General features: G+C 38.5%; 1 long non-coding RNA gene and 1 pseudogene across 1 annotated transcript in view; both read right to left on the reverse strand.

Annotated features, from left to right (window-relative positions):
- Window positions 1-1,255: 1,255 nt before the first annotated feature.
- Window positions 1,256-3,412, reverse strand: LOC119508845 (annotated as a pseudogene).
- Window positions 3,413-3,472: 60 nt separating this feature from the next.
- The window catches only part of LOC119509152, a 39,400-nt gene continuing 17,562 nt past the window's right edge, over window positions 3,473-25,310 (reverse strand). Inside the window, exons 4-5 of the long non-coding RNA XR_005211642.1 lie at window positions 6,061-6,158; window positions 3,473-3,876 (exon numbers count right to left, since the gene is read on the reverse strand). This is a non-coding gene — a long non-coding RNA (uncharacterized LOC119509152). The remainder of the gene's footprint in view (window positions 3,877-6,060; window positions 6,159-25,310) is intronic.

The raw sequence follows: 25,310 nt of genomic DNA on the forward strand, positions 1-25,310 counted from the left end.
TTTTTGTGGTAACCACATAGGAATAGCATTATAAAAACTTTCTTAGAATTAAAAAACATAATATAAAATTCCTGATTCACATTTTGTTAAAAATGAAAACATCAGTAGCAAGAACCACAAAATATATGCTCTATTCAATTGCATTTAATATTTAAATCAAAATAGTAATACATCTATTCTTCTTTAAAAAGTTTTTGGAGTAATGATTATGTTCAAGTGCTGTTTGTGGTGATGAATGCACAACTACATAATGATACTGTGAACAACTGATTGTACACTGTGGATGATTGTATGGTATGTGAATATATCTCTATAAAATTGCAGGAAAAATACAAACAGGGATACAAGTGCCCAAGAAAACATGGAGAGAAGGATGTACCAATTGACTGTCGGTGGGGAAGTAGAATGGTGTAGCCTATCTGGAGGACAGTATGGTTGTTCCACAAGAAGCTAAGTATGTGGGTGCCATAAGGTCCTGCAACTCATTATGTGGTATATACTTGGAAGATCTGAGAGCAGGGACAGGAATGGACATTGGAACACTGGTGTTTATGGCAGCAGTATTCACAAGGGATTTGTATTCACAATGGATTTGCAATGGATGGAGGTGGCCTAGGGGTACATCCTCTGATGAATGGAATGGTGAACTGTGGTGTATGCATACAATAGAATACTGAGCAGTTGTAAGAAGGAATGAAGCTGTGAGACACACAACTAGGTGAATGCATCTTGAGGACAGCATTTTGAGTGAAGTAAGCCAGAAACAAAAAGATAAACTTTGTAACGCCTCACTAATATGGACTAACTATAATGTGTATACTCTAAGAATTGAATCTTAGAGCACAGCTTATCAGGGGAACGCTTATTGTAATGGTCCCTAGATTGTAAGCTCTTACAGCAGTCACATCTATTCCTGAGTTGTAATGGTTATCTCTAAATTCTGAGATGCTGAGCTCTGTGTATAACCTGGTCAGTCTCTGGAACTTTAGGTATCTATGTGACACCTGAAACTCACAGCTAGAGCTCGGCAGCTATGAATGTCAGTATTGCCTCATACAGCAACTGTTTAAAAAAAAAGCTGAAAAAGAGTTCAGACTTCAGTTAGAGTTAAGAATGAAGAAGATCTGGTTAGGACTAAGGCAAATCAGGCCAAAGGATAAAGGATGATACTGACTGTTTTTTGTATTGTTTCTTGATAATGCAATTTCTTTAATAAACCACTTAACATATATTTACTTTTGCATATAAACTATTATCAAAGGAAAAATATGGTAAGATTTGACTTCTGGGCTTCAGAAAGATACAGACATTTTTCCTGAAGAAATTTTTATTTCTTTTTCTTTAAACTTTTCTTTCTTGCTTCGATGCAGCCTTGTTTCTCAAGTCAGTCTGACAAAACAGTCCACAAAAGGCACTGAAAGAATCGTTCCCTATTGTATCTTTTATTTAGGTGCCAAGGTATAGGCCACTGCTTGAACTTATACCGGAAGATTCTCCAAAGATGTCTCTTCTCCAAGCACCAGGTCTGGTTTTTTCTTGACCAGTCTGAAGAAACCTTAGGGCATCTTCTCTTTCCTGAACTTGAATGCATCCATGGAATCTACCACCTTTTCTAACTGCTTTGGACTTGTTATTGGCCATCTCTGCCTCTTGGCCTCCTGCTCTGAGTTAGGATCATGTTTCTTTCTTTCAACAGGACATACCAAAGCTTATATAAATCTTCATTACTTTGTTCCTTAATTGTTGACAGGTCCATGAAGCACCAGATTTCACTTTTTCTTCCTGCCAATTCTTTAGGTTATCAAAAAATTCTTCTAGTCTTTTCCTTGACAACGTGGTATGAAGTAATCTACACTGGTGAAAAGATGTGGCATTTGGTGTATACTTTAGGCAACAAACTGATAGCAAATCTGAAACCCAGACTAACAGGGTCTGAGAAGTTACCAGCGCCCTGGAAGCCTTCAGGGTTGCTGAGACGATTCAGCAAACAGCCATAATTAAGCAAACTCTCATTATACTTTTTTGATTATAGAAGTTGTAGGTTTTTGGAAAAATAATGCAACATTTTATTATAATTTTTATTTATCAGATGACTCAAGATTTTGGGTACCTTTTTTTTTGCCTATTAGCCATTCACCTATCTTTTGTGCAGTACCAGTTCAGATCTTTTGTTCATTGGTCTGTCTTTCAATGTTGGAATTTAGATTTTGTTTATAAATACAAGTTAAGCATCATTTAAGCATTTCATCCTACTCTGTGGCTTGTGTGTTCATTTTCCTAATGGTGTCTGCTTCGGTTTGCTGAAGCTGTCAGAATGCAGTATACCAGAAATGGGTTGACTTTCATAATGGGAACTTATTAGCTTACAAAATTACAGTTTTAAGGCCATGAAAATGTCCAAATTGAGGCAAAAACAGGATGGATACCTTCTCTGAAGAAAGGCTGCCGGCATCAGGATTCCTCCGTCAGATAGCAAGGCACATGGCTGGCATCTACTGGTCCTTCACTCTCGGGTCTCATAAATTTCTCAGGGATATTTACGGAAATAAGTACACCAAGAGTCACTCTCAGAAGCCTGATGAGAAGCAGGTAGGCTGGGCAGTGGGATGGATTGGTGTCTCTACTCCAGGAGAAATAACACGCCCCTGATGTGCATCTCTTTAATAGAGGGGCCCCCCAGATTCCCTGCATCTCCCTGATCCTTCTTCAAGTATTTTGTGGAGTCAGAACTTCTTCATTTGCCCCAGGCTGATCTATGCCTTACAATGAGCAAGAAATCATCCTGGATTGTAACAGTGAGGCGCTAATTATAGAGCTAGACTGAGGTGGTGAGGGGATCCTGGCCCTGGATGCCCAGGTTCCTGCTGGAGGGTCACAGGCAGAGTCACACCACACAATGGAGAAGACTCTGCTCAAACATCCAGAACCACTGGGAAAGAAAGAACAGCTTCTGGAGCCAGGCTAGAATTACTAGGTGTGGGAAAAAGGAGGGCAGGCACCTTGTCTGAGGAAGAGCGCACTTGAGACCTGGTGGGTCCAGCTGACCAATGAGAAGCTCTCAGAACACACAGGTCTGTGAGTTATGCTGCAGCCTTGGGCTGGGCATGGAGGATCAACCACTTCCTTCCTTATCCATTATTTTCTTGAAGGGATAATTTGTCCTAAAAACTGATTTTTTTTACCTATGTAGACATAAGCAGGGTGGGAGATATTAGCAATGGGTCAAATTAAATATTTGAACAAATGAAAAGGAGAAGACATTTTCACAGCTAGCGGTCCCAGGAAAATTAAGTGCTGGCTGAAGGAGGGTCCATAGAAGTCACCCATCTAAGGGAGACTAGGCCACAGGCAGTGATAAGGTGACTGCACCAGGCCAGGGGATCTGGGGGAGGTTTCTGTCTTGCTTCCCCATGGGTCTGAACTCCGTGTAGAACTTAGAGTTACCTTGCCATGTACAGCAGTAATAGCCTTGTCCTCCTGCTGCAGCCCAGAGATGTGCAGAACCCCTGAGTTAGCTGGGCCATCTTTGGCTCCAGAGAAGTGACTGGGGACCCCAGAGCCCTGGTGCTTCTCTGAGTCAGACTTGAATATCAGATGATATCGGGGAGGACTCCCTGGCTTCTGCTGGAACCAGTGTATCCAGAAGTCACCCACATTGAAGCTATTGCTCAGGGTGCAGGTGAGTCTCACAGATCGTCCCAGGATCCAGAGTCTCCACCAGGGTCCCAGGATCCCTGCTGCTTAGCTGACTCTGAGCAGTACAGGAAGAACCAGGGAGTGCTCCCTGGTTTCTGCTGGTACCAGTCCATGTTCTCCCAGTGAGCACTGAGGTCACTGCTCAGGGTGCTGGTGAGTCTGGCTGTTGTCTCCAAGTTCCTGGGGATGCAGAGAGGGCAGCCAAGTCAGTACAGGCTGGGGAAGGGAACCTCTTCCAGGGCAAGACACTGCTATATTTATTATAGAGCAGAGATGTCTTGTGATTTTTTTACATGCACCATATTTAAATTGATCTTATACACCAGAATTCAGATAATGAATACCTGATAGGATATTTTTGTTGTAAAGTCCTGCGTTAAATACGATTGGCTTTTAGTTAAATGAGCATTATCAAGCTCTTTGAATTTTGATAGTAATTTCGATTCAGCAAGTGCTACCACTGTTTCCCCCTTCTAAAGAAGGGGTTAGGTTAAATTAGAAATGTTCAACTTTTCACAAAGATGGTGAATGCCAACTCACAACCTATAGGAGATTGGTTTTATATTTAGATTTATATAACTGGTTTTATGAATATATTTACATACTAGGGAAATCCCTTCACTGTCTCATAAGAACAGAGCAAGACTCACCTGGGTTTCAATAAGTGTTCATCAGCCTGTTTAAAGGCAGGTGCTGAAAATAAGGTAGCTATGTCCACTTTATATTTTTGGTCTTAACTGTGTCACTCTAATAAAAATTTCTTGTGTTTGAAATGTAGCCTTTTAATTAATAGAAGGCATTTCGATGTGGTTTATGTATAATACTACCAAATAAAGAATACTATATTATAATGATAAGGAACACTTCTCGCATTTTACAGATGATCTATGAGGTTGGATGTTTTTAAAAGTCAGTGTGACAAGATATAGTAGCAAGTTAAATTTTGTTTTTAAATTCTTTACTAAGTCAGACTAAGTTGTAATTCAAGATTATCTTTGAACTGCTATTCAAAACCACATATAATTGTAGAGCCACTGAATTACATGTGATTGGTCATGGTGTTTTTGCCAACTCATTATATGGATTTAGGTGGAGGAGATAGACCATCAGCACAAGTTTGTAAACTATTTGATCATAAGGCTTAAAATGATTAAAAAACACACACACAGAAAAAAACACAAAATACACACACACACAAGATATTTGACCCTACCATCTGAAATACATATTCAACAGAAAGGGGAGTTGGGGCTCAGGCATCCAAACTTTTAAAGAACCATTGAAATGAGTTTAATTCATAGTCAGATCTGAGAAATAGTGATGTGACCTGGGCAGTTGACACACTGAAATACTACTTATAATCCCTGAAAATTCTTCAACCTTCCCACCTCCATGGCTTTGTCCAAGCCCACTTCTTTCGCGAAGCATTTCCAACCTCCTGAATGGACTCTTTGTTCTTCTCTGATATAGTTATTGCAATCTGCCCTGTGCCGTGGGGGCTTATGTACCTGTATTACTTCCCTTACTTGACTGAGAACTCTTTGGGAGCAAGTTTACAATTATTTTTGCACCCTCTACATTATTATCTTGCATGTATTAGGTGGCCCAAAAAATACTTGTTCTAAATGCCCTGTAGTATTCTGGATTGGATTCTGAGGCGGTAAAAGCATCCTAGTGGAAAAACTAGTAAAATTCGTATAAAGTCTGTAGTTTAGTGATGCACCAAGGATAATTTCTTATTTTTTGACAAAGGCATCATGGTTATCTAAGATGTTAACATTGGGAGAAGCTGGGCAAAAGATATACAGGAACTCTCTGTACTATCTTTGCAATGTTTCTGCAAAGCTAAAATTATTCCAAACTTTGAAAAAATTATTTAAAGCCAAAAACAACTTACAAAGCAAATTTAACTAAAAATCCATCAAAAGTTTTATCTAAATTTTTCCCAGTAAAAGAAATTTAAAACAAATTGTTAAATTCAAAATGGAGGTTACAAAACAGTTATTTATATACATATATATATATATGTATGTGTGTGTATATATATGTATATATATATAGCATACATATATATACACACATGAGATGTATGGAACAAATAATTGAAAAGATATATATATACCAAAAGGCTAAAGTTATCTCTTTGAGTGATGGGATTATAGGTGATTTTTATTTCTTGACTACCTTTATTATTTTTCAAATATTCTATAATAGATACTATTTTTGCAATAAAATGTTTTAAAAATTTAATGTTCCCTAATATGAAAACTCTAGACAAGTTCCATATTATGACCAATTTCAAGGAACAGTTCTTGGCCTTATTAAAGTTCTGGTTCTCATTAAATAGACCCATCTCGAACCTACCCCACTTGATGACCGTAATTCCCAATCCAGGCAGAAGTTGGCGAAGATACAATTCAATCTCCTCTGGAATTTTAGAATCGGGGTAGACAGAGCTGATTCTGGAAAACCAAAGATGGCTATCATTAGGAAAATTAGAGGAACCATGTCTTTGCTGGTTACAGTCAAACCACAGTATATATGTCCTATATATCCTTAACAAGAACATTACCAACAAATAATTATATTTGTTTGTTAAAGTTTATCTCAGTATTTAATAGATGATCAAGAGCTGTTGAAAAGCAAAGTTTGCTCTATTTACTTTCCTACCCCAGGACACCTTCTAACCACTTTGCATTTGAAACTAGGCGTGAAGCTAGACCAGCCATGCCATGGGAAAACATGACAAGTGAGGACAGAAAGAGTTCTGAGCAAGCAAGACATTGGGGAGGGCAAGCCCAGAGCAACATGGAAAACTGAGAAGCCAACAGGACATGATAAAGAGATAAAAGGAGAAAAAAGAAATGATTAGCATTCAGGAGAGGGGGACGTGAGAGATAAAAAATTCAAAGATTTTACCCAAATGGAAATATCATCTACTGTCACTCAGTTGAATGAAGCTTGTTTCCAGAAAAGCCAGTTTGGCAGCTTGGAAACCATAGGAGCAGAGGGCAATAGTCAAAGCTTCTGACTTGAGCATTAAAAAACATATCTGGACATGACCCTTTAAAAATTTTGCTCTTTTTTTGGTTACTTTGCTAATCCCCACCCTGCTTTAAGTGATTTCTGAAATTAACCTGGGCATTACTTAATCACAAAATTATTCAGGCATCTGCAATGAAACTCCTTTCACTCATTTTTGAAAATAGATGCCAGGGTGTGTGCAGGCAGGTAATTACCAAACTTGCATGTCTCATATGTCATTCTACTCCACAAAGCATTTTGTGGATCAACAACATACTTTAAATTTTAAAAGATTAAAAAAAAAAGATTTCCATTTCCTATTTTTTACTAGAATTGTTAGATTTTAATAGAAGTCTTCTATTTTAAGTATCAAGAATTTACTTCTAAACTTCAAATAAATATTTTAAAAATTATATATTTTCATTTTTCTGTTGCTAAAATTAACTCCTATTTCTAATGACTTGTGTTCTCCACTTTATAACCAAGCTTGGTGATCTGAATTTTTTTTACAGTCTTAAAATTAAAAAACACATGAAAATATCCTTCCTTAAAGATATTTAAATGTCTTAAAATGTTTTTGATAGGGAAAAAACAGTATTCTAAATGAAACCTTGCCCCATTATGCTACTCCCCAAACTAATTTTATTTCTAGGCATAACTAACTGGATGTCTTTGCAGACCTTCAGGGAAAACCTAGTGTATTCAGGAACATAATGTAGGCATTTAGTAAGCCAAAATTCCCTTCTGAGTCAGCAATGGGGCAATGTTGTTTACCCTTTAAATGACACATAAGGCATAAGCAGGAATCTCAGGATGAAATTTTAAGGTGCCAGGCAGGTAATATCTGCTCTATTACAGTATGACATTTTAAGAACATTTTTATTTACAACCAGTCTTCTCTTTCTTAATCTTTACTGTGAGGCTCCTTTTCACACCTGTCAACTAATTTCTAGATACGAGAGAATCAATCCACTGAACACCATTTATCATGTCTCTTCTGTAAACACTACACTGGCTGTCATTATGAGGGACAGAAATGAGGTAAAGTGTAATTCCTGGTCTTTAGAGAAACGATTTTTTTTTTGTTTGTTTAACATTTCACAAAATACCCTCCTTTTTTAAAAGAGTTCTGTGTCCTGTGTTTGTGTATGTGTGTTTTGACTTTTGTTGTAATTGGTGATTTAAATGCCTGTCCGTCCTAATGGAAACATGTGAATTCCTGAGAACAGGAATAAAAACCTGTCTAGGAAGCAGGTTTTATTCTTCTATGGATCCTCCCACAGTGCAATAAATATTTATTGAAATATACAAACAGATGTGCCACAACTTACAAAAGGCATTTGTTCCTATGGTTTATTAGTTTTAGGAACTCTGCACAGGATTTCTGACACAAACTTTTTTAATCAGTGGTTTGATGGCCAAACCCACAGCATTAGACGTTGAATTTTGACACTGTATTGATGGTCCTTCCTTCTAGAATATAAGCTCCATGTGAGCAAGAAATGTGTCTATCTTGGCGTATTGGTAAGGATGTTTTGGCTTAAGCAACAGGAATCAACTCTGACGGAACCTGTGTGTAAAGAATGTAATAAATGAAGCATTATGATAGAGAAACACAGAGTGTACTATAAAAGCACTAGATGGGGAAGGGACATGGGAGGTTTCAAAGAGGTTATTTCATTTAGCTGAGGGTCAGAGGACAAGCACATTTCCAGGCAGACAAAAGGAGAAAGGCCCATCCAAACAGAGGTGTCAGGCCAAGCAAGCCTGGGAAGTGAGAAGGTACCTGAGGCCTCCAGTAAATGGCAGCAGTTTAGTGTGGCAAGAAATGGATTTTTCAAATATTCATTCATTGATTCACATATTAAATATTTATTGAGTGCTTACTATGTGCTTGCTGGTATAGAGGATGTTTGTTGTCTTTTTTAGCTACCAGTTATCTCTCTTCCCTTCCCAACATCATCTTACTTCCTTTTAAGAAATTACCTCATTTTCATTGGCCAGTTATATGGGACTTAGTTAGGGGCCCTGCTCTCATGGCTAGATATGGGCATAGCTAGGACAACTGGATGTTCCTATACTGAGCTCGTTCCAGCTAAGGAGAAAAAAACGCTGAAGTTCATGTCTGCTCCAGCTACAAGACTGTTCTCTACACTTTTGCCTCTTCTCTCTCAAGAACAGTGTGGTCTCTTTCTATTTCCAAATTTGGCTCTCTACCCTGCCCATTGATTCTGTGAGCTGATATCCCTCTTATAAATTCTCTTTATTTTAGGTTAGTCAGAGTCAGGCTTCTGTTGTCAGCAACAAAAAATTCTAACTGATACAGCCTGTCTCCATGTTAGGCAATAAGAATATAAGAGTAACAAGTTGTGGTTCTTGTTCTGAAGAAGCTTGTTTTCCAGAGTGAGGGAAGGGGGTATTGAAGAGTAATAAGGATTGTATGAACAAACATTATTGAGTTATGTAAAAGATGTAATGAGAGCACAAGAGGAGCAATTCTAGCTCTGGCTGGGGAAATCAAGGCAGGTTTCATAGGAACAGCTCCACCACCTGAAGGAGAAATAGGAATTCAGGGGTAAAGAAGTGTGGAAGGACATTCCAAGAAGAGAGAACCATATGGAGGAAGGAAAAACCATGGCTTACTTGTGGGAACTGTATTTTTTTTTAAATGTGGAAAAGACTATATTTAGATTACAAATATGTTTGGGTTTTATCCTATAAACAGCGACAAGTCATTTAAGAATTTTAGGCAACAGAATTATATGCCTTGGTTTACATTTAGAAATATCACTGCTAGTGAGGATTGAAAGAAGGTAAGAAGGTAGAAAGGAGAAATAAGTGTGAGATGTGGGGAGGAAAGAAGTAATAGGAGGGAGGCCTTAAATAAGAAGGAAGAGGCTACAGAAACAAAACAAAAAAAAAAAACTATTTAGGTGAGAGACCAAAAAGGGCATAAACTCAAAAGACTGAAGTGGGAAGGATTGATTCCAGAGATGTTCAAAAGGTAATTAGCAGATTTGTAACCGACACACTTGAAACCTATAAGCTGTGGGAACCGAGGGAAAGGTAAGGTCTAAGATGAAGGACAAATCACTAAGTAATTAGTAATAACTAAGATAAGGCACAAAGGGGAGGCACGGGTTTGGGAAAAGATAATATGGCACCTCCAAGAGGATCTATCTGTATGACAGGGCTAGAGCTTGGGAGACATGGATGAGGGAGTCATGGTGAGCCAGTAACTAAAGGAACGAATATAGAAGAACTGGCCTGGGAGACTGTATAGAATGAGAAGGGAAGAAGAGGGCCCCAAATAGAAGTTTGTTGTACAGCAAGTCTCCAAAGATAGCCCCCAATGAGCACCACCTCCCACTACTCATGCCCCTGTCTAACCCCCTCCCACAGAGAGTTTGGGCTGGCAATGTCTGTATCATGATATGGTGATGGTTACACCACTATATATATTTGCCAAAACTCACCAAATTGTACACCTAAACAAGGCAAATTGTACTGTATGTGAATTATACTTCAGAATACCCGATCTTAAAGACAAATAAAGAAGAGGAATAAAGCAAGTGAGATATCATGTGATATTCTATTATCTCTAGTGTTCTTTTTCCCCCACAGTGTTCTTGAGAACCAGGATTTTTGGTGAGGAAAAATAAAGACATGGATGTAATAAAGAAGAGGGAAAGTAAAATTTTGTAGTCCTGAATTTGAATTGAAAATATCAGTATGAATTGATGAGGTATTTTATCAAAAAGAAGAACAGATAGAAAAGAGAAGAAAATGGAGAAAGAAAAAGAAAGAAAAAATGACCAACCCAGGAGCAATGAGTAAATCTAACACTCAAATTATGGGTTGAAATACCATTTCCCACTAAAAGAAATCAAGGTTTCTTGGGGGAAAAAATCCAATTCCAGGATTAAGGCAGGAGTTGTGTAAGATGAGCTGGAAAATCATTTTATACCAAAGAATAAAAACAAAAAGAAAGTCTATCAAAGACTGATAGAATTGTGTTAAAAGGATTGGGGAGCCAATTTGAAGAGGTTGCCATTGGCCAGAATTGAGACAATTTGAATATCAATAAAGATAAAATTATGTTTAAATCCATATGTTCATGATATTAAAGAAGAATTCAGTCACCTTTGGAGGACAGGAGGGAATCAAATCTTCATTTTGAAAAGTGGCAAATAAAGGGAATGACTCAAGGATTTATCTTGCTCTTCACATGAAATATACCCCACTGGGTAACCAAATAGCTGATGAGGGTAAGAGTCTCTTTATAGAAGCATTTCGACAATAAAGAAAGAATAGTAGAATTGTAATATCATCATTTTCAACCCTTGATGAATTGAGCCTCAATGGCTGCTAGCAACAGATCCACCAGATGCTTCTTGATGAAATGTGCTTCTTGATGAAAAAGACACCACCTCTACAAAGGAGTCTTTCTCCTCAATAATCAAACGTGAATCTAATAAAGCCTCTAGATTCAACTACCAATTTGCAGGAAGTACAGGGAGAAGAGGATAATGATAAATAAATGACACTACAGGATTGCAATCAACAAAATCCTGACTGAGGGAAACTCTAGAGGACAAATGATCTAGTTTCTCCAACAAACAAATTGCAAGGGGAAGGGAGAGCCTACAGATTGAAACTAAAAGACATAATTAACAACAACAAAAAAAGGCAAAGCTAAATTAAGGATGCACAGTTGGATAATATAACTGTAGAACTGTAAAGAAAGAAAGAAGGTAACGATGAACATAAAAGTCGAGGTGGAGGCTGTTCTTTTTTTGGGAAGGGGGTACTTTTTGAGGAGAGGAGCCACATGAATGGCTTCTGGAGTGGCTGGCAAGGTAGTTTTCTTCCTTCATGGGTAGAAGGTACAAGTGCATTTGCCTTATAATAATTTGTTAATCTGTACATTAGTTCTATGCTGTTTTCTGTATTTTTGTTACCAATAAAAAATTTTTTTTTAACATTTTAGGCTTTAGAAGGTGCAGTAAAGGTGTTTACATCCCCTTCTCCTAAAACAAGAAGAATAACAGGAACATACCCAGATGCCCTGAATTTTCCAAGGAGAGACCTCTAAGGAGCACTAAAAACATCACTAGAATACATTTGAAATATGGTGCCAGTTAACTCAGGTTTCCACCTGACTCTTTAAAGAACTGGCAAGAAGTACAAAGCATTTTTTAAAGAAAATTTTAAAAACCACGCCTTGCTAGAATTGATCAGTCTCTAGTTAATAATTTTGTGAACCACATCGTACAAAATTGTATGATGCAACTAAAAGCTGAGACTACAACCCCAAGATCTTTCAACTAACAGTTGTCTGAGTTTGGTGGTCATAACTGATGAAATTCTCAAACTGAAAAAAGCATATTATCATGCTAGTCACTGCCTGAGTTATTTCATTACCTAAACTTTAAATATTTGAATGTGTCTCCCCAAATGTAAAATATATAAATAACTATTTTGGAAAACTGGACATTTCTAAGAAACTTAAATATGCCTTATAATCCCGTGATTCTGCTTCTAAATAATTTTCCAGGAGAAATGAAAACATACGTCCATGAAAAGGCTTGTACACAAATTTTTCATGATGGCCCAAATCTGGAAGCAGTCCAGATGTCCATTGATCAGAGAATGGATAAAAAAAAAATTGTGGTAAATCCATAGTGGAATATTATTAGACAATAAAAAAGAACTACTATATGCAACAACATGGATAAATCTCAAAAACATGCTAAGCAAAAGAAGCCAACTCACAAAACAGGTACATATGGTATGATTCCATTTTATGAAGTTCAACAACAGGCAAATCTCGTTTATAGGATTAGAAGTCAGAATAGTTGTTATCACTGGTGAGTAAAAAAAATTATGCTTCCCAGGGAAGTTTTCTGGTTTGGAAAATTGCATATTATAAATCCCTTAGTTTGAGTAATTTTTATTAATAGAGAATTAATTTCTCCCTACTCTCACTAAATAAATGTTAAACATTTACAGAATATCTGTTAATTCGAAGGGGTGACCTGGTAGTAATTGCTGTCTCTGTCATGAACAAGAGACATAGAGAAAAGAGAAAATATAAACCATTGAAGAGGTGAAACAAGTGTGACTTGAACACAGAGACACCTTGGCCTTCAGCAAGCCACCGAGAAAGCCAGTTTTCCTGATGGCCTTGAGTTCAGAGACTCTCCACCATCTGGGTCCTTCCTGGAGTGGCAGCTGACAATGGAGGCCGCTGCCCTGAGAAAGAGGAAGGGCCATCTTTCCAGGCAGATGTGTGCTTCCAGTTTCAGCTAGTAGGGGCAGAATTGTGGCAGCAGTACTGGTGAAATGCTCCAGAAACAGAGAAGCTAGAGGCAGAATTAGGCATCTGGCCAGTAAAAAAAAGCAAGAAAAGGTTACAGGGAACATGGGTAGAGCTGAGGGTGTGGTCAGATGGGGAGCAAAATGCAGCAGACTTCCAAACACTGCTGAGAGGCAGGGTGAGAGGGCTCAGCAGACTGGATTCCTGGACCCCGGTATCGCTCTGATGCAGGCTTCCAAGGTGTGACTTCTGCAAAGAATCTCTAAGCATGGATACTTAAACATCTGTGAAGAGGGAGGGGGTGTGGGTCCAACTAGGAGAGGACAGTGTTCCTCGGGAACCTCCCAGGAAAGTTGGAGGGGATCCAGAAGCAAGTACAGACAGAAAATGGGGATGGCCTATAAAAATAAAGGTATGATTTTGCAGGGGAGTGGTAAAGAAATTCTCCACAGTCAGTAAATTGGTGATTGAAATCTTACCAGCCTACCTCTTCCTGATCGTAAAGTTTTGATTCTGGCTAAAATGCAGTGCCCAAGAAAAATGGAATACTTGAAATACTTGTTAATTATTTATACTATGGTGTGAATGGGTGATTTATTAAATAAATATTAACTGAGCCTCTACTTTGTGGAGTTAGAATTTGCATTCTCGTGGGGGGAGGCAGCAATAAACAAGTAAACAAATACATAAAAAAGCACTTCAAATAGTGAAAGGGCAATGGGGAAAATAAATCAGATAATGAGAAAGAGAAAGACTGGGCAGATTTAGGGAAGTCTTTAGGTAAGATGTTCAGGGAAATCCTCTCTAAGGGGTAATGTTTGAGCTGAGACCTCAATATTAAAAAGAGACTGCAATGCAAAGATCTGTGGGAAGAACCTTCCAGGCAGAGGGAACAAGACTGAGGATTCAGGGCTATATTGGTTAGACTTTGTAGACCCCACAGTAGGGTATTGGATTTTATTCTATTTGCAATGAAAAGTGATTAGAGGGTTTTAAACAGAAGAGCAGTCTGACCTCATTTACATTACAAAAATAGTTCTCAGAAGAAACAACTTTGAAGAGGCAAGAATGGAAGGAGAGAGACCAAATAGGAAGCAATTACAATCGTTTAAATGAGAGATGATGGACCAGAGAAGTGGAAGAGAGAAAATGGTGACTAGTGCAGAGATTTTGACTATGTTTTGTAGGTGGATGTGAGAGGAAGAGGAAGCATGGACGACTAGATATTTCACTTGAACAACTGGATGGATGGCACCATTAAAGGAAATGAGCAAGACTGCAGAACCAGGCTGATGGTGGTAGTGGGGTGGTATAGGGGAAATCAAAAGCACTATTTTGAACATGCTAAGTTTGACAAGCCTATTATATATCCAATAGAGATGTCAAGTAAGCAGCTCTGGAAGGCAGTAAGGGGTGGACTGTAAATGCCATTTGCATTTAGATGGTATTTAAAGCCAAGTGAATGGGATTGCCTAGGGACAGAGACAGGATGAAGAGAGGGAGGGTGCCTAGGACCTTGAGGGGTGAGACAGGGGAGGTGGAGCCAACAAAGGAGCTGAGAAGAATAATTTGCACAGTGGGAGAGTCCAGCATGTGGGAAATCAAAAGGTGAAAAGTGTTTCGAAACAAGAAGTTGTGGTTCACTGGGTCAAAAAGGAGATAGGGAAGAGAAGTCATGGTGACCTTGAAAAGGGTAGTTCCAGGGAAGTGGTGAGGTTGAAACCCACTGGAAACCAGGTTTTGGTAGAAAGGAAGGAAAACTTTTGTGAGGATAGATCTTACAGCAGAGAGGAATAGCCAGGGAAGTCAGGAAAATGTCCATTGGGGGCACTGAAGACAAACGCTAGCCAGGAGGGGTTCCCAACTTGGCTGAACATCAAAAACACGGGAGGAAATTTTTAAAAAACATACGAATACCCTGGTCCCATCCTAGACCTACTAATTTAGTAGGGGTGGAAGTTGGAATCTATATTTTAGGAAGCTCCTCAAGTAATTCTGATTTAGATGAATTAGAGTAAAAGGTGAGCTGGATAGAAATATTCCCACCAAAACACAGAAAATATTTTCTCCTATTTGGGGGGAAAAAAGGTTAATAGAATAAATTTTCTAATTTTAAGTTTATCTCCCAAAATTTCTTCTTCAGACTTTAGAGATTGGTATCATCTGTCTTCTTGTGAGAGCTAGTAGAATACAAAATGATTATTTAAAGAAAGACTCAGAAACAGGTAACATGCTTAGTTAGACATCTGCTCTTTTTCATGGATACGTGCACTTGATACTGTGATTTTATACTCCATATATAGAATTAGAGGTGTTTTTTTCCACCATTAAAATTGTTTTCTGTACTTAATAGTGGATTGTTTTTAGCTATTTTGATGGTGCTATGCAAAATGTATGGAGGCTTTCCTGCCATCAAAATGGATCTGAGAATGCTAGAAAAGAGCCTTAAAAGTTTCATGCTTTCTCCTTCTGTTCAGGCAAGATATTTCCTCAAAGGAGTCTTGCAAGACAAACCTCTATCTCCCTCGAGTTCAGCTAGCTGGAAGAAAATCCCAAAATGGGAGTAACTTGATATGCCTGGAAGAAGCAGGAAAAACAAAATTTAAAATAGGAGCTGCCTTCACAGAGGCCTTTATAACGTCCTCGCTGTGTGCATCAGTTTACAGTTCATGATGCATCATTATGTTTATCTCATTTGATCTTTGCATCATTCCTGAAAGGTAAGTAGAAACTATCTTATTAGTGACTTCCCCCCATTTTTTAAAAAAACAGAGGGATAAACAGAGGCTTAGATGGGTTAAGAGACTTTCCAAGTTTCCTCAGGTAGAGAAGTTCAAACTTCTAACTGACTTGTTCTCAGTCTCAGAGTAAAAAGGAGTGAATTCAGCAATGAAAAGGAACACACCATTGATACACACTATGACTTCAATGACTGTACAGGGAATTATGCTGAGTGAAAAAACCCAATCCCAAAAGGTTACATACTGTATGATTCCATCTATATAACATTTTTGAAGTGACAAGACTTTAGAAACGGTTTGGTGGCTGCCAGGGGTTAGGAATGGTGGGAGGAGGAGGGGCAGAGGGGTAGGAGATGTGTTTATAAAAGGGCAACACAAGGAATCCTTGTGGTGACGGAATTGTTCAGTATCTAGACTGTGATGGTGGAAACATGAAACTACATGTGATAAAATTGTATAGACCTAAACACACACAAATGAGTACAAGTAAAACAGGAGAAATCTGAATAAGATGGGTGAATTGTATCAAGGTCAACATCCTGGTTGTGATATTGCATTATAGTTTTGCAAAATGTTACCACTGGGGGAAGCTGGGTAATACACAGGGTATCTCTATATAATTTCTTAAAACTACATGTGAATATACAATTGCCTTAATAAAAATTTCAATTAAAAAAAAGTGAATGACTCAGGTTGTGTCTCTGGCTTCTGGTTCTTGCCTGTACATTATACACCTCCCCAGAGGGTAATAGAATGAGATATAGCTTTGCTCTGGAAATTCCCAGGTTCAATCAATGCCCTTTGAATGAGTGAGTTAGAGATGGAGTTTGGCTAGATTTGACCCTGGAAGGCAGAATTAAAAAGAGGCAAAAATAATTAAAATCCCAGAGTGTTCTTATATTGAGAGCCAGGAGAAACTGAATTCTACACTGAGAATAGCAACATTTCTGTATTTCTGAGCCAGCTGTTCTAACATATACACCCTGAGTATTATGGACCAGCTATTGACAGGTGACAGTATTAAGAGTAGAGAAAGGAGGGAACAGCAATAGTGCCTTAGATCTGCGGGGTGGTTGATGATGGCAATGGTGATATTCTCAAGTGTTGTGGGTGTGCCAGAACCAGAGCCGGGGTCAGCCTCTGACACACATGCCAATGAGGCTGATGCAGAATGCCCACCCATTCCATGCCTAAGCTTTGTATTTGCCCCTTTACTTCTCTTCTCTTCCTGTCACATAATTTTGGCTGTTTCTGTCCTCCTCTCCCCTCCTCCCTTTTATTTTTTGTCATTTTCTCTTGACTTTCACTTTTTGTTATTTTCCTTTTTGCTGGATTTTCTACTATGACCACATTTAATAAATGCAAAAATTTTAAATTTAACAGAAGAATGGCACAAAAGTCACTGAAGCCCAAAAAGACCTATTATTTGAGGCTTGGTTCAGTTCTTGCTGCAAGGTCACATAACTGACACATGTGACTGTAACTCTCAGGCAGAACTGTCTTCACCATGAAACACCCTCCTGATGCAAGAGTGCTTCGTTGGGGGTAAGAAAACCTGAGTTACAGTCTGGAATTTACCACCAACTTGCCATTTTACCTACGGCAGTTTGTATCCTCATCAATAAAACTAAAGGGATGGTCTCAAAATTCCCTCTCCAAAGTCCCTTTTAGTTTTGCTCAGGAGTGGCGGAATGTTGAAAAGAGCCTGGAGAATCTAGGTGGAGAACGAGAAGTTAGGGGTCACTTCATTTGGGGCCTTTGCCGGAGGCTGGAACATTCTCAGTAAGCGAGAAGAGGGGTTCCTATAGTCCTGCCCCAGGAGGTTGTGATCAAAACAGGTGCCATCACCCCAAGGGAGTGCAGGCCAACAGTGTAATTGCACTTAGGCTTTAATGGCGGGCAAGACCTATAGGTGACGGGCCACAGAGAGGGGGCGGCTAATGAGAAGAGGAGGTGGCTGACCTGTGCAGAATGATTGTCAGACCGCAAGAGGGAGATGATTCATTTCATGCATTTAGGCATGAAACTCTCCAAGGTTTGAGTGGGGGTGATTCAAACAGAGGGGAAGAATTGGCTCCAGTCAGAGACTGAGTTGAGAACAGAAAATGGAAATAGAGTCAATTAGTGGGAAACATTCATGAACAGAGAGAGTGCTATTCCCAACAGCAACAGGAACCCCCAATCCCCAGATCCTAACAGTGTATAACAGTGAAACACGCATTGAAACGTGGAAAGGGAAGCTCTGGGTGGAAGAGGAATTTATCGTTGGGGAGGGAGATAATAAACCTCTATTGTACTCTTCGTGTGTGCCACATGCTTTCATGGGTATTATTTAATCTTTATTGCTATTCTACAAAATACGTATATTGTGTCCATTTTATACTTAAGGAAACTGAGGTTCAGTGAGGTTAAGTCACAAAGTGGGAACTTGGGCAGGCTCAGCACTAGAGCTGGGTTTGTCTGTCCTGCACCTGAGCTCTTCCCACCGGTTAAGCTATGTGCTTGTTTTTAGCACCTGCTTAGCCACCTCCTATTTTGAAGTCTCTGTCTCACAAGGCCACTGACCATGCTTGCTCATACCCCAATGATAGCTCTAAGTGAATAGTGTATTATTGGCAGCAGGTGGTAAGAGATGATCCAGATTTTGAGTCAGAAAATCCTGAGTTTGAGTTCAGACTCTACTAACTTAGCAAAATGCAACCCCCCCATCTCTATATTGATTTATTTAAAGTAGAGTTGTTGTGAGGATTGTATATAAAGGCAAAGGAGAAAGCTCAGTGCTTGGCACATTGTAATTGGTTAATGAATGGAAGTTATAAAATCATATTAGCGTGAGCCTAAGCAGTGGTTCTCAATCTTGACTACACTGTGTAATAACCTGAAGAGCTCTAAAAAACACTGAGGTTGGGGGCCAACCTCCTGAGATTCTGACTTAATAGGTCTACAGTGCAGTCTGGGCATGGGGAGTTTTAAAAATTCACCAGATGATTATAATGTGATTGTCAAGACTTTAGCGTGCTTCAGAATAATCTGGAGGGCTTGTTAAAACACAGTTCGCTGGACTACATCCCCAGATTCAGTAGGAATCGGGTGGGACCTGAGAATTTGCATTTCTGTTATGTTCCCAAGGTGATGATGCTGATGCTCCTTGTTTAGGGACCACATTTTGAGACCCACTGGCCTAGAGGAAGCAGAAAGGGGACTGAAAGGTGAAAGACTGTTAATTTTAAAAGCCCACATTCAGGAATCATGGTTAGGTCTTGAGATACTCACAAATGATTTGCTTCCAAACGCAGAAGTGGGTGCGACCCCTGTGCATAGCCTGGATTTTTTCACCTGTCAAATAGGGTTTAATGATTCCTATGGTTCAGGGTTGTTGGGAGAATTAGAGGTGTAGATAAAGCACTGGGCATCCAACATTTAGTGGATGGAGGAAGGGCCACCTTTGCCCTAAGATCCTATATATATCTTTATCATTTTTGTACTTTTTAAATGCAATTTTACTGAGATAAATTCACACACCATGCAAGCCATCCAAAGTATCCAATTAAAGACAAGATTCTACATATTAGAACAGGTAGACCAATAAGGGAAGGAAGCTTCCTCTAAATTCTTTACACACTGCTAGACAAAAACTCCTGCCCTGCCCCACAGGGTCCCCATTCAGGGGGTCTCCAGACAATAGCTTTCTTTCTGGAACTCTGCACAATAAAGCCTCAAGGATTTACTGTACTATGCCTCCCTGGAATATTTGCAACTTAAAAGAGATTGATAGGGAGTGTAAAGTTAATCACAAAGAATTGAATTGCTACTAGATGGAACTATCTGGAACTAATAAAAATGCCTTTCAGAGTGAAGAAAGAGAACTCAGCAAGAAGCTACCAAACTATAAGAGCAGGCAAGGTTCTTCCCTTGGCTCAGTTTCCTTAGCAGATTTACCACGCCCTGTGGGCCTGTTAACTTGGAATCCTTAGCAGGGATTAGAGAGGGGACTAACCCAGGCAGGCGAGTGTTTAAGCTAGGTCACTGGTGGTGGGACTGGAGGATGGATTTAAGAGGGTAATTTTGGAGCCAGGAAAACTGCTTTGGAGGCTCTTGCAGTGGTGGAGATGCGGATGCAGAAGGCCTGAACCAGGCAAGAGGACGTAGAAGTGGAGAGGAAGCGCTGGTCTGCTGAAGGAACAAGAATCATCAGGGCTTTTGAGAGATTGAATGTGAGGGGTGACAGAGAGGGGAAGTTTATCATGGTACAGGATTCTAACTAGAATGGCTGAGAAAGGGAGTTTGGGAGAATTAGTTGGTTTACAGGTTGTTCTGGTTTGCTAATGCTGCCATTATGCAAAATACCAGAAATGGATTGGCTTTTATAAAGGGGGTTTATTTGGTTACAAATTTACAGTTCTGGGCCATAAAAGTGTCCAAACTAAGGAATCAACAAGAGGATACCTTCACTGAAGAAATGATGGCGTCTGGGACACCTCTGTCAGCTGGGAAGGCATGTGACTGCCATCTGATAGTCCTTTGCTCCTGGGTTGCATTTCAAAATGCCTTTCTCCAAAATGTCTCTGGGCTTCTGTCTCCCTTAGCTTCTCAGGTCTCTGCTTGGTTCTCATGGGGCGTTTCTCTCTAAGCATCTGGGAATCTTCTCTTAGCTTCTCTGGGGCAAACTCTGAGCTTCATCTCTTAGCTTAGCATTTCCATATGTCCTTCTGTCTGCTTCTCCCAGCATCTCCAAGCTTCTTCCTGGGGCAAACTCTGGATTACATATTTTTGCATCTTTCCAAAATGTCTCTTGCAGCTTCCCTGCGCTCCTTCTCTCCATGAGTGCTCTTAAAGGACTCCAGTAAACTAACCAAGACCCACCCTGAATGGGCAGGTTCACATCTCCATGGAAATAATTTAATCAAAAGGCCTCACCCACAGTTGGGTGGGTCACATCTCCATGGAAACATTCACTGAAAAGGTCCCACCCACAAGATTGGATTAAAAGATCATGGCTCTTCTGGGTTCCATAACAGCTTCAAACAGGCACACAGGTAAGAGAAAATAATGAGTTTAGTTTGGCGCATATGGAATTTTTCATGTGCCTATGTAACTAACAAGTGCCAAGTAACTAACATCTGTTCATCAAAAATGTGATAGGTACTGTGATAACTGCTTCACATACCTTATTTCATAGCTCATCACTTTTGGAGAAATACTCTTATTTTCAGATAAGACAAAAGAATTAATAGAGAAGCCAAGAAAATTGCCTAAGGTCACCTACCTAATGAGTGACGGAATCCAGATTGAAGCATAGTCTCTTCTCTAGTGGATATTACCACTAGGGGAAGAGGTCAGCACAGAAGACATCAGGAGTCATCAGCAAATAAAGTATAGTTGGAGTCATAGCAGTGGACAGAGAAAGAAGGTGGAGTGAGACGGGCATTCAGAGGAGGAGACATCTGTAAAGGTCACCAAGAAGGCCCAGTTAGAGAGGTGGGAAGAGGACCAAGTAGATTTTCTTTTAAAAACCAAGCAGACCTATGACCTAGCAATCCAACTACTCAGGATATACCCAGAAGAACCAAAAGCAGGGACACAAACAGACATCTGCACACGGATGATCATAGTGGCATTATTTCCAATTGCTAAAAGCTGGAAACAACCCATGTGTCCATCAACAGATAAATGGATAAACAAAACAAGGTATATACATACTATGGAATATTATTCAGCGGTAAGAAAGAATGATGTCCTGAACACGCAACCCCTGAGGACATTATGTTAAGTGAAATGTCAGACATAAAAGGATAAATATTGTATGATCTCATTGATATGAACTAATCATAATATGTATAGTTATGGACATAAAATACTGAATATAGGTTACCAGGATATAGAATGAGGCAAAAGAATGGGGGCGGTTGCTTAATATGTGCAGAATGTTTAACTAGGTTGAACTTAGATGTTTGGAAATGGACAGAGGTGACCGCAGCACATTATTGTGAGAATAATTAACAGTGCTGAACGGTGTGTGACTGTGGTTGAAAGGGGAAGTTTAGAGTCATGTATGTCACCAGAAGGAAAGTTGGAGGTTAAAACATGGGAATGTATAACACAGTGAATCTTGCGGTAGACAATGCCTATGATTAGCTGTGCAAACATAAAAAAGTTCTTTCATGAACTGGAACAGTTGTATGACACTATTACAAGGAGTTAATAATAGAAGGATTTATGGGAAAAAATGTACCTATTGCAAATTATGGACTATAGTTAACAGTAACATTTTAATTCTCTTTCATCAATAGTAACAAATGTACTACATCAATACTAAGGGTCAATAATAGGGTGGGATAAGTGGTGAAAGGATTTGGGTTTTCTTTTTTCTTTTTATTTCTTTTCTGGAGTAATGAAAATGTTCTAAAATTGATCATGGGGTTGTATGCACAACTGTGTGATGATACTGTGAGCCAGTGATTGTATACTTCGGATGGTTTGCACAGTGTGTGAATATATCTCAATAAAACTGCATTAAAAAAAAAAAAAACAAGCAGAAGGAGGTGATGAACTATGTGAAATACCATGCAGGACCATGGTCCTGAGATTTGGCTACTTCTCATTAGTGACCTTTGACAGTAAGTTTCAGCAGCATGGTGGAGACTTAAAGTTAGAAGATTGCTTGGTTGACACAGGGATTGGGAAGGTTGGAGGGGAAGAAACTATCTTTTGAGTTTTTGGCTTTGAAAAGTAGGAAAGAGCAAAGACCTTGGCTAGAGGAGATTCCAAGAAAAGGTTTCCTTAATATTAGAGGAATTAAGCGAACAGTAGAAAGGAAAGGTTTGAAAATAACTATTTTAAATGAGTGTATACACACACACACACACATAAACTTTTGCATTATGAACCCTTTCAAGCAACTGAAAAGTATACAGAGTGACACAATGAACATCAGCACATTTTCCACCCACCTTTGTCGTATCTCAACGTTTTGCCACACTTTATATACATATATTGATTTAATGTTTAAAAAAAACCCTCAAGCTTAAGTTTTCAAATGGTGCCTATTATTACCTGCCTTCTTAGGATCTATTGAGATAATGATATGTTTAATTTTCACTCTTGAAGTGCAATGGTCATTTATATTGTGTGATGACAAGGGACATCCCTGGGACAAGCCTGCTTAGTCAGCATGGGGAAGACTTGACTATTTCTGCTTAGCAGAATTGGGTTGCACCCACATTCAAAAACAGGATTAACCGGTAATTTATTTTTTTCTTTCTGGCCATTATTCTTGTCAAGTTTTAAAAATCGAAACCACGTTAGCTTCATAAAATAAATTAACATCATAAAAAAGTAATAATCTTTTTTTTTTTTAAGGGTATAGAATTTGGGGATTGTATGATTTTTGAAAGTTTGGAAAAGTATTCCAAGGATCCTTGAGTAAAGTGACTCTTTTTCCCCAAACAGAAGTAGCTTTGTTGATTTGTTTTTACCAATTTAGTCACTGTACAAAAAAGCAATTAAAAATGTTTTAAAGGGCATCTTTAAATCATACCCACTAGAGAGAAACACTTTTAAAAGTTTCATACACATCCACTCAGTTTTTGTTTTTTTTTTTATCTTTTAAATAGAATTGTACTGTACATACACACTGTTCTGTAGTCTGCTTTTTCCTTTTATCAACGGATTTTGGCCATCACCTATGTCAATACATAGAAAGTACTGTTTCTACGTCACACATCAAATTTAGATAGTTTCCAAGTTTTTTATTATTAGAAACAATCTCTGGTAAAAAAATCTTTTTTTCTTTTCTTACTATCCATTTTAGAACACTTACTTATTAAAAATATGTAAAGTACAATTGCAGGGATGAAGGACAAAAAAATTTTTATCAGAAAAATCTTGATATTTCCAAATGGCCCTCCAGGAAAATTCTACTATTTACGCTCTCAGAAATCTGTTGTGTATCCTTTACGCTTTCTTTCTTTTGCTGTCTTGAGTTTAGTATCCTTACACTATTTTGGGTAGTCAACCTTTCCATTTATTTAACCTATTTTATAATCTTATAGCTTAAAATATCATCCTTGTCATTTAAAAATATGTTTGCATTATATCAGGTTTTTCTGTCCTCTGTTTTGTTAATTTGCATTTAAAAAAATTTATTAATTCAGCTAGTGGTTTCTCAATTTTCTCCCAAGGCAAACTGTTGATTTGTTCAATTATATGAAATAAAAACAAAAATAGAATTAAAAAGCAAACCAATATATTTCTTAAAATATTAACAAAACTGAATTTCCAAATTCCTACTTTTATATAAAACATGGCAAAATGTCAAGATATGGTTGAACTGGGTTATGAAAGAAACATACTTTGTCTTTATACAACTTTGGAAGAGACAATTCATCAGGTTTTCTATGTTTAATTTTTTTTTTTTTTTACTTCTGCGAGCATTTAAAGGCAAAGAAATTTTCTTCTCAATAATGATTTAACAGCTTCTCAAATGTATCTTGTATTTTAATTTTTGTTGTTCAAAATGATATTGTGATCTTGATTTGCTTTGCAACATAGGTTTTATTTAAGAGAATATGTGTATGCACACACATGCACACACACACACACCTGTACACATATGTATATATACACATTTACTTTAAAAGACATTGCATTTTCAAGAACATATTTACTATTTTGTTTTGTCCTTGTGTTAAGAATGCCATATATAAAAATCTGTATATTAAATCTGTATAAATCTGTATTAAGTCTGTATCTGTATCTTTTGTCTCCCAATACAGGATCAGATCATGTGAATGTTGCAACTGCACTTGGAGAGTGTGTTCCCCACATTCTAATATTATGATCTCTTCATATGTGAACTTGTACTTTATTCATGATATTTCTCAGTTCTGTAATTTCTTTCTTTTAGCACTATGGGAGTAGCACATTGACGTGTCAAATACACTCTACTATTACGGTTCTTCTTCTTTACCTCTGCCTGATTTTAAAATGGCTCTGCGATTTGGCTCATCCAGGCAGTGGGAACACTGTGTACAACTGTGGGGCAGATGTGAATGATGTGGCACAGCCAGAGGATAGAGAAGGAAGAACAGAGAAGGAAAGAGACTGAGAGGAAAAAGAGGCCAGGGCCTGGAGATCTCAGTAAGACTGAAGAATAGTTGCATCAGGAGAAAAAGAGGCAGTACGACAACAAAAAGACAAACAACTCAATTAAAAAATGGTCAAAGAATTTGAATAGACCTTTCTCCAAAGAAGATCCACAAATAGCCAATAAGCTCATGAAAAAGATTCATGATGACTATGATAACATTATAGTCATCAAGGAAATGCAAATCAAAACCACAATGAGATACCACGTTCACAGGCACTAGGATGGCTATTATAAAAAGAAAAAAGAAACAGGGTTGTGGAGAAATTGGAACCCTCTTGTATTGCTAGTAAGAATGTAAAATGGTGCAGACACTGTGGAAAACAGACTGTTCCTCAGAAAGCTAAACACAGAATTATCATATTACCCAGCAATTCCATTCCTG

This window comes from Choloepus didactylus, chromosome 14 (assembly GCF_015220235.1).
Source record: "Choloepus didactylus isolate mChoDid1 chromosome 14, mChoDid1.pri, whole genome shotgun sequence".
NCBI classification, from domain to species: Eukaryota; Metazoa; Chordata; class Mammalia; order Pilosa; family Megalonychidae; genus Choloepus; species Choloepus didactylus.